Genomic DNA, 14,330 nt, shown 5'->3' on the forward strand with positions numbered 1-14,330 from the left:
CTTTCTGTCCCCCCAAAATTTTCCCCTCCCTGGGTTGCCTTGAGAGGCTTCACCAATGCTCTGGTGAACACAGATCCAACCCCCTTGGATCTTAAAACAAGGAGGAATTAACCATCCCCGCTCCTTTCCCCCCACCAATCCCTGGTGAGTCCAGACCCAATCCTCTTGGATTTTAAAACAAGGAAAAATCAATCAGATTCTTTAAAAAAGAAAGCTTTCAATTAAAGAAAGAAAGATAAAATCATCTCTGTAAAATCAGAATGGAAAATGCTCTACAGGGTAATCAGATTTCTATAGACCAGAGGGGCCCCCCCTAGCTTTAGGTTCAAAGTTACAGCAAACAGAGGTAAAATCCTTCCAGCAAAAAGAAACATTTACAAGTTGAGAAAACAAACATAAGACTAATCCGCCTTGCCTAGCTAATTACTTACAATTTTGAAACATGAGAGACTGATTCAGAAAGATTTGGAGAGCCTGGATTGATGTCTCGTCCCTCTCAGTCTCGAGAGCGAACAACAACAACAAAAAGCACAAACAAAGACTTCCCTCCACCAAGATTTGAAATTATCTTGTCCTCCTTTTGATCCTCTGGCCAGATGTCAGCCAGGTTTACGGAGCTTCTTAACCCTTTTAGGTAAAAGAGGCATTAACCCTTAACTATCTGTTTATGACATGGATAAATTAGGGCAGATTTTCATAATGAGGCAAGAGGCATATTCCTGACACAAATTCCATTGCCAAATTTCAAGTCCCTGCTCCAAAGCACACCTGCACTAGAGTTTTGCAGAGAGAAGATTGATTCAACTTTTAACATGGACAAAACGAGTTTTTCCCCAGCCTCATTCTCAAAAATGAATCATTGTAGCTGAAGCTTTCCCAAAAAGTTCAATCTGAGGAAATTTTCCATGCAAAGGGTTTGGCAAGTTATAAACAACTGAAAATAGGGTCTTATACTAGGAAGTGTGAATTCTACTCCCTACGTCTGAGAACACTACTGAGCTTGTAACAGTGCTTACTCTCCTTAGTTAAATGGCATCAATCTTTAGTAAATGCTGTGCTAGTTACAAGAGTCTTCAGGATTGGGCTCTTCATGTGTAAGGTCCCTGGTGATAGAAGTTTTCTTCTGATCAGTGGAGGAATGGTTATTGCTTAGGAGGGCCAAAGGAACTGTATTTTTTTCCAAAAGAGACAGGTCATTTGAAACTCCTGAGGCACATGGATTTGTCTGAGAAGGAGCCTAATGTCAGCATGACTGAGGCACCACACTGCACCATGGCTTGTGCTAAACCTCACCCTGCAGCAACTATAATAAATGTTTGTATCTAATGGGAGTACCTTGGATGCACTTGGGTCAGAGTCTGATAACCTTACTCACGATGAAAGCAGTCGTGCCAACATCAAGCATTCAAAAATTATGAGTCAGGCCCCAAAAATTATGAAATTGGCTTAAAAGTCATGAGAGGGTTCTTTTTAATTGCCTGCTGGTTTGGGAACTTGGGATGCACTTGAGTTATATTTTCAAGCTCTTCACTGCATCCACGAGAGCTAAAAACTTAGTATTTTTAACAAAAGCTGAGATTTTCATGTAATCACATGATTCCAGAGGCTGAGGTTTCAGGAAAACCACTAAATATAATGGGACTTCTGATAAGACTGTAGGAGCTGACAACAGTGCAAAGAGTGATAGGAATCACCTCACTTCAGCAGTATTCCCACTGATTTCACTGGGACTACTTATGGAATAAGGTGCTATTCAGGGGATCAGAATCTGGTCTTTAAAGACTCTAGGAACTATACTGTGTCAACAGAGTTGAAAAGAAAATATAATCCCCCAAGACAATCGCTCTTTGTTTGATCACTATTGCAGTAATTTATGCCATTTACTCTGCTCAGCCATCCAGCCATTCCAGAGGCAACTCAAATTGAGGACATCTAGGGAAATAGGAAAAATGTTTGCACTTTAAATATGCAGAAGCTGCGAAGTAGCTAAGAATATCAGCACTAATGTGACACCAGAGGTCTGAAGGTACATCCATTGCGTATCCACAACCAGCCAATGGATCATCATCAGCCTTCTCCGTCTTGATGAGTGGGCAGATAAGCAGTGAATTTCTATTTACATGTTGTCAGTACCATTCTGAAAACACTTCTACCATTGATTCCTACAGTGGAACAGCAGTGCATTGTAGCATAATCAATCAGCTACAGAATACCTGGTCTGTGAATTACCTTGTTCATTTTCATCTTCCCCTGCAAGAAGATTAAATGACAGGATCAGAGTGGGATTGCTTATGGGGGAGAAACATGTGATCATTTCATAAAGCAGCATAAAGAGCAGGATGGTTTTGTCTGCTATTCCATAGGATTTTGCAAGAAGATTAGGAAACAATGTATGTTAATTCCTTTGCTGCTAGCTGCTGCCACTACACTTGTGCAACTATAGCACTCATGAAACACCACCATTTCAAATGACACATCTGACTGCATACAAAGGCTTAACTCAAATCATTATATCTTGTAACTCCCAAACTGCAGCCAAGACTTGGTGTTATCACTTACCTTGAGCAACCCCTTGGAAGTACAGGATGTTGATAAGGGGCACTACAGCAGGCAGTGTTCAAATGTTCGCCTAGGCTCTCTGCATTCACATTTGGGGTAATTCCTCAGCTTCGACTTGGTCATATTGTCACCAGCCTTTGCAACCTCAACACTCACTTGATCTAGAGAACATCAACGTTTTCATTAAAGGTCAGTGCATGGGAGGACAGTAGGGTGACCAGATGTCCCAATTTGGGGTTTTTTTTGCTTATATAGGCTTCTATTACCCCCCAACCCCTGGCAAAGAGGCCAACTAGCAGTAGAAGCAGAACTGCTATATCCAACCCCAGGAGAAGTTCCCTTCATTTAAGGCACAGGCACATGGGTGGGATGTTGTGGGAAGCTGGCATTGCCACTGCCCCAAAGCAGTATTTGTTCCATAGCTGAAGAGGAGGACTAGCATTTAGCATGTTTAACAAAAAAATCCCATGCACACTAAGAAACGAGGATAAAGACAAGATTTAAATGCAAAATGCTTGTTATAATAGTGCTGCCACAATGAATTAATACACTTTTTGCAAGCCATACCATTGCAGAGACTATCTTGCCAGCTAATTACTGTGAGCAAGAGAAACTGACAGACTTGGCTAGATTTTAGCATAAGATGATGTCTAATTCATTATGATTATTTGTATGGTAGAAAGATCTTGAGTTCATATTATTTGTATCTCCTATAAACTGCACCTTTCCCATTAAACATAGTGTGCCCTAGAAGAATCATGAACAGATTTTTCATTGCACAGGAAAAAAGAAAAGTCTCAATATAGAAGCAAGGAATTTTTACAAGATAATAACAAAGAATATACTACAAGAAGTTCATTATATTTACTGCTTTTTTCCAGGAGAATATAAGCTTTTAAAAATCCAACATCTTGTGCCAGCACACTGTCTCAGCACAGTAAAATTGACTTATAAACACTCTCTCTGAGGAACCTAATACAACCTGATACTGTTAGGACAATTGGGTTAGCACCAGTCCTTGCAGCTAGAAAAGAAGGAGCAGTGGTTAAGTTTTATGGGCCTGAAGAAGAAGTGTAAAACTATTTCAGAGTCATTAAAATACCTTTGCATATCTTCTCCTGGTAGCTATTTTAATCAATCACTCCTAACAGCTATTGGCTAATAAATGTTTGATGGGTTTTCACGCTTTGAAACATAAAACAAGTCTTGGATCCACATGAGTAGTATAACTGATCAACCTGCAGTGTAACATGTGGGGCCATTCACATGAGAGACTGTTTGATGTAGGAATTGAAATTCCATGCAAAGTTTTGATTAACTAAAAGGTCTGTTGTATCTTTGGTTGACATTTTGCTCCTCTCCATAGTTTGTTCTGGATCATTTGGTTGGTCCCCCTCCAAAGATGGCTGTAATTCACTTAGTCCTGCAGGTATTTAGGCACTATTTCTGCATCAGAATCCATTAAAGAAGACTTTTCCTCACATGCAAAGTCTGATAGAAGTCAATAGGTGTCCACAGAGGTACAAGGGATTGTGCTAAATCCTACATTTGTAGAATGCTTTAGGAGGAGAGGTGCTACAAGAAATGTTAAATAATATTATTTAATATTCATTAAGAAGTGTTATTAGGATGTATTAAACATCAATTCTTATCAGACAGATAAAACAAGCTTTGAAACGTTTTTGCTACTTATAGTTTGGAAAGAAAAAAAATCCGTATTTTGTGTCTCATGATTTCATTAATTATTTTAGAGATTGAAAAATACCTAACGGTGCTGTCAAATACAAAATTAATGTGGAAGAAGGAAGTGTTCTAAGAAGTCAGAAACAATTTTGTTCTCTGTGGTTTAACATTCTTCCTCCTATTACGCCTATGAATTTCACAATTATAAGAGGTCTTGGATTAGCTGCTTTGGAAGTTGAATTGACCACATCTGAGGTGGAAATAATGGCTTGGTCTATATGCTCATTCAGTCTATAGAGACTGTCAGTAGAGGTACTAACTAATAATCTCAGCAGCATTAACTAACTACTAACAATATTCTTTGTGCTGTACAAACCACAGAGGGAGACATGACACCTGACTCTGACCAGAGTTACATTTTGGTGTGAATCTCATTGATGTCAAGGGAATTACACTGGAGATATAATCACCAGTCCATTGCAGAATCAGGTCCATTGCAACTCTAGACCAGATTCCTTTGACTTGGAGATGCGTAGGTGTAACTGAGGACAGTTTGGCTCTGCTTTTAACTCATCCCATTGCAATATATATGGAGCAAAGTGAAGCCCTGTCCTTACTCAGCTGAGCTACGTTGGAATCAAAGGATGATGGAGTAAACGGAGGGTTAAGCATCTAGCTAGTAAATACAGGGCAGCTCAAGGAGGCCAAAGGATAACATGCTATAGAGCAGGGATGGGCAAATATTTTGGCCTGAAGGCCACATCTGGGTTGGGAAATTTTATTCAGGGCCATGAATGTAGATCTGGGGCAGGGGGTTGGCGTGTGGGAGGGGGTGCAGTGTTCAGGAAGGGGCTCAGGGCAAGGGGTCGGAGTGCAGAAGAGCTGCAGGGTGCAGGAGGAAGCTCAGGGCAGAGAATTGAGGGCTCAGGGCACAGGATTGGGGACAGGAGGAGGTGTGTAGTGCAGGGAGGCTCAGGCAGGGGTTGGGGTGCAGGAGGGTTGCAGCGGGGGCTCAAGGCAAAGGGTTACAGGGCTCAGGGCAGGGGTGCAGGGTGCAGACCCCACTGCGCCATGAGGCTGACAATCCCGTGGGCCAGATTAAAAGCCCTGATGGGCCAGATCCAGCCTGTGGGCTGTAGTTTGCCCTCCCCTGCTATAGAGCATATCTTACTGCAGGTCCTCAAAGGAGCAACATCACCCCTACTTAGCATTTGCTGCCAACACCAGCATATGCACAGGAGGGCCATAGTCCCAGCCAGGCCCAATAGATTGAAGACACCTGTGGCTGGGTGGGGGAAAGGAGCATTGGCAGGCACATTAGCTGGGCCCTCCTTCTAGAGAGCAATCCTTCACTCTTTGCTAAGCAAAACTCCAACTGAAGCAAATGGGAGTTTAGTTAGATTAAAGTGTGCAGGACGGAGACCTTGATGCTCAAGATATTTCTAGAAGCAAATCCTACCCCACTGCTACATTCATGCACTGGAAATAATAGGCTCCCTCTGCACCAGGTTTCTACACCTAAAGCAGCAATGCAACACAGGGCAGGATTATGCCCATAATACATAAAATAGAGCTACATTATGCCATAGGATACAGGTGTATTTCCTGGACACACCTTGCAGATGGTTTAATACTAAACAGATTAGAGCATGAAAAATAGAGTATTTATTTCCACAATTTGAAAATCAGCAATTTACCCTGATTCCATCTGGTGAATTACCTTATCTGTGGAGCCTGAACTATAAACACATGCAACAGATCTGTTGGAATGTGAGGCTGGAAATTTTGGCTGTATAAATGACTCCAGAAAGTCCCAAAGCTGATAAGGCTTTTTCTACTGTTTCTGCACTAAAAACAAATCCAAAACATCACACATGTGCATGTTTCACCCCCACCCAGTGTTCATTTTGCTAAAACAGTTGTTTGTTGCATTTAGATTTGCTTTTACCCCAGTATTAAGGCCAGATCCCCAGCACTGGTCAAGGAGCACACAGTGCAACCAGGGCTAGCCCACAACATTTTGGCACCTGAGGCAGGAAGCTAAAATGATGGCCTCATGCCCTCTCGTTTGGACCAAAACTTTGAAAAGTCTCAATTCTGCCTTCTTCCTGTTCTACTTCTCTCATGGTACTGCTCTGCTACCTACCCCAATAAAGGAGAAATAACAACTTAAAATGCCTTGTTCCAAAATTTTAAGTAACACTTAATTTTCGAACAGCTGAACAACAAATAAGAACATAAGAATGGCCGTATCGGATCAGACCAAAGGTCCATCTAGCCCAGTATCTGTCTACTGACAGTGGCCAATGCCAGGTGCCCCAGAGGGAGTGAAGCTAACAGGCAATGATCAAGTGATCTCTCTCCTGCCATCTATCTCCATCCTCTGATGAACAGAGACTAGGGACACCATTCTTTACCCTTCCTGGCTAATAGCCATTTATGGACTTAGCCACCATGAATTTTTCCAGTTCCCTTTTAAACATTGTTACAATCTCAGCCTTCACAACCTCCTCAGGTAAGGAGTTCCACAAGTTGACTGTGCACTGTGTGAAGAAGAACTTTCTTTTATTTGTTTTAAATCTGCTACCTATTAATTTCATTTGGTGACCCCTAGTTCTTGTGTTATGGGAATAAGTAAATAACTTTTCCTTATCCACTTTCTCCACATCACTCATGATTTTATATACCTCTATTATATCCCCTCTTAGTCTCCTCTTTTCCAAGCTGAAGAGGCCTTGCCTTTTTAATCTTTCCTCATATGGGACTCTCTCCAAACCCCTAATCATTTTAGTTGCTCTTTTCTGAACCTTTTCTAGTGCTAGAATATCTTTTTTGAGGTGAGGAGACCACATCTGTACAGTATTTGAGATGTGGGCATACCGTGGATTTATATAACAGCAATAATGTATTCTCAGTCTTATTCTCTATCCCCTTTTTAATGATTGCTAACATCCTGCTTGCTTTTTTGACCGCCTATGCACACTGCGTGGACATCTTCAGAGAACTATCCACAATGACGCCAAGATCTTTTTCCTGACTCGTTGTAGCTAAATTAGCCCCCATCATATTGTACGTATAGTTGGGGTTATTTTTTCCAATGTACATTACTTTACATTGATCCATATTAAATTTCATTTGCCATTTTGTTGCCCAATCACTTAGTTTTGTGAGATCTTTTTGAAGTTCTTCACAATCTCCTTTGGTCTTAACTATCTTGAGTAGTTTAGTATCATCTGCAAACTTTGCCACCTCACTATTTACCCCTTTCTCCAGATCATTTATGAATAAATTGAATAGAATTGGTCCTAGGACTGACCCTTGGGGAACACCATTAGTTACCTCTCTCCATTCTGAGAATTTACCATTTATTCCTAACCTTTGTTCCATCTTTTAACCAGTTCTCAATCCATGAAAGGACCTTCCCTTTTATCTCATGACAACTTAATTTACGTAAGAGCCTTTGGTGAGGGACCTTGTAACTTTTCTTGTCTGCACAGTAAATACTGGCACTTTTATCTGTTTGAATAATCAAAATGGTGCTTTCTGTGCCTTCTTGGTTGCAAAGATTTGAACTGCTCCCTGAAGGTCCACAGTCTGGGCCAGCTCATGCTCTGTTGAGATGGTTGCAAGGCCAACCAGGCTCTCCTGTGTCATTGTGGAGCATAGATGTGTTTTTATTAACTTCAGCTTGAAGAAGCTGCGTTCTCCACTGGCAACTGTTACAGGAAGTGCTAGATGTATGCGTAGAGCAACAAAAACATTTGGAAAGAGACTGGTCATCTTATTTGTGCACATATATTCCAGAACAGCTTTTGGAGTTGATCCTGCTGAAATGTATCTTGAAACGGCTTTCAGTTCATCACCTAAATCACTCGCATCAATATTGCGGATGTCACCATGTGTCAACACTATCTCTAGTGCCCTGCATTGCTGGTGTGAAGTTCGTCTGCCAACTTCGGTGCACTCTTCAGAACATTTTAAAATCCCTCATCTGACTGGTCAGACTGTAGGTATGACTTTCCTTCATCCAAATGCTCCAGATATATCAAGGTCAACACCTTGAAGCCTCTTGCTTACAACATTTATTTCAAACAGTGTGTCATGCCACAACACTAAGCCACAAAGAAATTTGAAGTTATGTATGTTTCTGGTGATTCCATTTCCCTTTGTCACTGTTCTCCCATGAACAGTTCATGTCATAGCATTATCCTCCATAATTGCAACTATGGCATCATCTATCTTCCCAATTTGGTGTTTGATAGGCTTTATCGCCTCCACTCGACTTTCCCATCCTGTGTCACTCAGTGGTTTCAGTGTCAGAGAGGATGTTCCCAGATGTTGCTTCAAAATTTACCATTAATGAGTTGATGCAGAGAAAAATACATAGATGCTTTGAATTACATTAAAAAATTCAGCAGCCTCACTAGAAGCTGATGATGCATTACTGACCATCAAGTTCAATGAATGATAACTGCATGGGACAAAAAAAGCTTGAGGGTTTAACTCTCAGATCCATGTCTGCACTCCTCTGTTCTTTCCTCTCATGTTGGCACCACTATCGTAGCCCTGACCTCTTATGTCAGTTATCACAGTTCCCACATCGTCTAGCTTTTTGAGAAGCACATTTGTCATACCAGCTCCTATTGTATCATCAATGTCAATAAATTCTAGAAAATGCTCTCTGACAGTCACCATTGCAGGGACATTTTCACTAGATTCTATTGTTGTTGCAAAATGCACCATTAGTCATTTGTTCCATATGGCTGATGTCAGGTGTACAGTCCAGAATAACAGAGTAATATCTTGCTAACTTGAGATCTGCCACAATCTTCTGTTTGAATTTTGTTGTCAGTAACTGTATGATCTCATTTTGAATTGTTTTTCCAAACTAGTGGTGTGTGTACATTTCTTGGGCATTGACTCTTCTTAGATGCTCCTGGATACAGCATCAAATTCAGCTACCAGCTCCACAATTTTAAGGAAGTTTCCATTGTTTGGCACATACAGCTGATCTGAAGTGCCATACAGTGCTAGGTTTTAGGTAGCAAACATTCTCACAATGACAATGAGCCTTTTCAGAACATTTTGCCAGTGAAGAGACTCTGATGCAATCTTCTTTTGATGCTGATCATCTATGGCCTCCTGATCCGACAAAAACCCAACTCAGTATAATTCTATTTCACATCAGTCATTATGTTTTATGATCCTATTTTTTAATTTAACTGCACAATTGCATATTACTCTGCTTATCAAGATTCTAGTGTAGATTCTATGAGCAACAAAAATGCCCGCATATTATTTTTAATTGATTAGGTTTCTTCACTTGTTTTGAGATAATATATATGTAGGAATCTGTGAGCCACATGGAAAGCAAGAGAAACTCAGCCTCTGATTTTGGAATGAGCTTTAGAACTCATAAGAGTCCTGTGACAGACCCATGCCAGTGGGGTACAGGAGTCTGGTAGAGGGCAAATATACTGGTCCCTGGATGAGTAGTTTTCTGTTTCCTGAGTGACCAGAGCAGGGGCTGCACTAGAATAATCAGGAACCTGCTAGAACCAATTAAGGCAGACAGGCTGATTAGAACACCTGCAGCCAATCAAGGCAGGCTAATCAGGGCATCTGAGTTTAAAAAGGAGCTCACTTCAGTTTGTCATGGGCGTGGGAGGAGTTGAGAGTGAGAAGGTGTGCTGCTGGAGGACTAAGGAGTACAAGCGTTATCAGACACCAGGAGGAAGGTCCTGTGGTGAGAAGAAAGAAGGTGTTTGGAGGAGGCCATGGGAAAGTAGCCCAGGGAGTTGTAGTTGTCAAGCAGTTGTTACAAGAGGCACTATAGACAGGTGCAATCCACAGGGCCCTGGGCTGGAACCCAGAGTAGAGGGCGGGCCCGGGTTCCCCCCAAACCTCCTAACTCCTGATCAGATACAGGAGGAGTTGACCCAGACTGTGGGTTCCGCCAGAGGGGAAGATCACTAAGGTGTGCAATTCTGCCAATAAGCGCAGGACCCACCAAGGTAGAGGAGGAACTTTGTCACAACTCCTCACTGAAAACAGCAATATTTACTAGTTGTTGCCCTGGGCTGGACCTGACTGCGAAAAGCATTTCGGGACTTCTCACTGGGTTTTCTTCTCTCTGAAATCAGTATGTAGGCCTTTTCTGAACTTCAAATAGACCAGTTTTGTTTCATCTCTTTCAGAAAGCCACCATGCCTTGCAGATTCATGCTACAGAGCACCGCTAGCCCTAGCTAGCATCTCCCATCTACTGTCTACCGTAGTAGAATTGCTGATTTTTTAAAGCCCCATAAAACTGTTTTATTTTCTTCTTGTTGTTGATTTATTTCCCCACACATCATGCATCTGTGGCAGTTGGTATAAGATGAATGCCCTTGTGGCACTTGCAGAGCAACCTGCAGCAGCACAGCCTATAATAGCACAAACCCAGCTCTGCTGGCTTTCCTCTTATTTATACCGTAATAATAAAGAATTGTTTTTGGAACACTGATCTCCTATAAGAGAATGTTACAGATTCATTCAAAATGTTGTACAAATCTATGAGAAATTGGATATGAAAACTGAAATATGAGTCACATTTACATCTCCTGATCCCGTGACTGCACGGACACAGGAAGCAACAAACACTCAGAAGGTCTAGCATGTGAGGATGTGACAGGTGGATAGTTTCTCTATGTTTGTATAGCACACTGTCATAAACAAATAGTTAAGGGTTAATAGAACAGGAGTACTTCATGTCTCTTTTGACTGTAAAGGGTTAACAAGTTCAGTGAGCCTGGCTGTCACCTGACCAGAGGACCAATCAGGGGACAGGATACTTTCAAATCTTGAAGGAGGGAAGTTTTTGTGTGTGCTGTTAGTGTTTGGTTATTGTTCTCCCTGGGTTCTGAGAGCGACCAACGTGCAACCAGGTTTTTCTCCAATCTCTTTGATACAGTCTCTTATATGTCCAGAATCGTAAGTACTAGGTGATAAGGCGAGTTAGGCTTATGTTTGTTTTCTTTATTTGCAAATGTGTATTTGGCTGGAAGGAGTTCAAATTTGTATTTTGCTGAAAGGATTTTAATTTGTACTTGTATACATAGGCTTGGATGGTATTCCTAGCTGAAAGACCCTGTAACATATTCCATCTTAAATTTACAAAGATAATTTTTACTGTTTTTAATTTCTTTAATTAAAAGCTTTTCTTGTTTAAGAATCTGATTGTTTTTTTATTCTGGTGAGACCCCAGGGGACTGGGTCTGGATCCACCAGGGAATTGGTGGGGAGAAAGGAGGGAAGGGGGAGAGAAAGATTAAATTTCTCTCTGGGTTAGGATTACTTTCTCTGTCAGGGAGAGTCTGAGAGCGGGAGAGAGAAGGAGGGGGGAAGGTGAATTTTCCTCTCTGTTTTAAGTTTCAAGGAGTTTGAATCACAGTAATCTTCCAGGGTAACCCAGGGAGGGGAAGCCTGGGAGAGGCAACGGTGAGGGAAAGGGTTTACTTTCTTGGTGTTAAGATCCAGAGGGACTGGGTCTTGGGGGTCCCCGGGCAAGGTTTTTGGGGGTACCAGAGTGTACCAGGCACTAGAATTCCTGGTTGGTGGCAGTGCTACAAGTACTGGGCCCATCTCTACTGTCTATGAATAATAAGACCAAGTATTATTAGAGTCCAGGATGTATTAGAGCAACAGATTTCTAAGAGCTGTGCAAAACTTTTATAATGAAAACTGAAGTTCATCTGGTGTGGGTTATATAGCGAAATTTGAGCTAAATTTGCTGAAAGCTTCAGAGACCTTTTGAGTGAATCTCTGAGGAGTTTTGAATGAACCTTGGTTGATTTAAAGTTTCCACTTATGGGAGTGTCTGGCTGTGATGCATGAGCACAAACTACAACTCGCATGAGGCACTGCTGCAGCATATCCAAATCCAGTTCTTTCAGTGTTTGGGCATTTGGTATGTTAACTAACTAACTAAAAGTTTCCCATGAAAAGACTTTTTCAAGAAAAAATTGTTTAGTTAGAAAACTGTTTTGATAGAAAATTTAACCTAAAATAAACACACACCTGCAAATGAATCACTCTTAAGTATGTTAAATATGTTTTGTGCCAACTACCTTAAAGTTTGCTTGGGAAACCTTCCAAACTGAAACAATTATTTCTCCCCTCTTTTCCCCTCCCCACCTCTGTATCAGTGTAGAACTACAAGAGAGAGGAAGGTCCTGCTGGATTTCAGCAAGTGTGGAAGAAAAACACTCTGCATAAAATGGAGAAAAATCTGCCATCATTAATAAAAGTAGATTCACAGAAATGCTCCCCCTCTTCTCCTGTTGATGAACACACACCATCAATTTGAGTCTCAGAAAAACCCTGCAGCATCTAATCCCTCTTGCCATTCATGTTTTATTGACTGAGAAAGATCTACACAGGTAGGCGTAAAGCTCCCCCACTCTAATTTGACAGTTCTCAAAGTGTGGTCAGTAGTTGAGGCTGCTTCCAATCTCCTCCCCGACCCCAGTACATATGACATCTTAAGTTGCATGTGGGAAGCAATGTGCAGAGTGGGGGGTGCACGTGTTGCTTCAGTAGTGTTATTTCATAGGTTTTTGTTTCTTTATTTCCAACATTGGAATATGCCTCGTATTCCCTGCCCCCTTTTTTTTTAAAGAGGTGATCCAAAATTTTCCCCTCCCTTCAGATCATCTTATACTTTTTGAGGGAGCAAGGAGTCAGATTAAAAAGGCCTGCATCTGAATCTCTATGGTTTGGTCTGATCCAAAACCAAATGGGTCCTATGTTCCAATTCACTTTGGACAGGATTGAAGATTCCAAAGAGAACCAGCACACCTTGCAAGATCAAAATTAGGTGAGGTTCTACTCTGGTCAAAAACAGGACAAAAAGACAAATTTTGCAGCGCTGGTTGTTACAGCTGTATTAGTACAGCTGTATAGGGCCAGCGCTGCAGAGTGGCCACACTTACAGCAACCAGCGCTGCAAGTGGTGTTAGATGTGGCCACACTGCAGCGCTGTTGGGCGGCTTCAAGGGGGGTTCCGGGACCGAGAGAGCAAACCGGGAAAGGAAACCAGCTTCGCCGCGGTTTGCTCTCTCGGTCCCGGAGCCAGCCAGCAAACCGCAGGGAAGGAGACCTGCTTGCTCGGGGTTCCGGGACCGAGAGAGCAAACCGGGAACGCCGCGGTTTGCTCTCTCGGTCCCGGAGCCAGCCAGCAAACCGCGGGGAAGGAGACCTGCTTGCTCGGGGTTCCGGGACCGAGAGAGCAAACCGGGAACGCCGCGGTTTGCTCTCTCGGTCCCGGAGCCAGCCAGCAAACCGCGGGGAAGGAGACCTGCTTGCTCCGGGTTCCGGGACCGAGAGAGCAAACCGCGGCGAAGCTGGTTTCCTTTCCCGGTTTGCTCTCTCGGTCCCGGAACCCCGAGCAAGCAGGTCTCCTTCCCCGCGGTTTGCTGGCTGGCTCCGGGACCGAGAGAGCAAACCGCGGCGTTCCCGGTTTGCTCTCTCGGTCCCGGAACCCCGAGCAAGCAGGTCTCCTTCCCTGCGGTTTGCTGGCTGGCTCCGGGACCGAGAGAGCAAACCGGGAAAGGAAACCAGCTTGATTACCAGAGGCTTCCTCCTTCCACGGAGGTCAAGAAAAGCGCTGGTGAGTGTCTACATTGCATTACCAGCGCTGGATCACCAGCGCTGGATCCTCTACACCCGAGACAAAACGGGAGTACGGCCAGCGCTGCAAACAGGGAGTTGCAGCGCTGGTGATGCCCTGCAGATGTGGACACTCTCAAAGTTGCAGCGCTGTAACTCCCTCACCAGCGCTGCAACTTTCTGATGTAGACAAGCCCTTAGTGGAGAGAGTGGAAAAATCCGAGTTATGTTTCTGTTCTTGCGGGGGGGGAGGGAGATTTTGATTTAAAACATTTTTTTAAGTTTTCAGTGGAAAGATGTGGGGGTGCTCAAATACCAAAAGAACTGTTTGGGGGCTGAAATATTTGGGGCATTCTGTTTTTCTATGAAAAACAAGTTTTCCCTCTAAAGTAGAAACTTTTAATGAAAAAGTTTTGTTGAAAACCCAATTCTGTATTGTAA

Source organism: Gopherus evgoodei, chromosome 4 (genome assembly GCF_007399415.2).
Source record: "Gopherus evgoodei ecotype Sinaloan lineage chromosome 4, rGopEvg1_v1.p, whole genome shotgun sequence".
In the NCBI taxonomy this organism is placed as follows: Eukaryota; Metazoa; Chordata; order Testudines; family Testudinidae; genus Gopherus; species Gopherus evgoodei.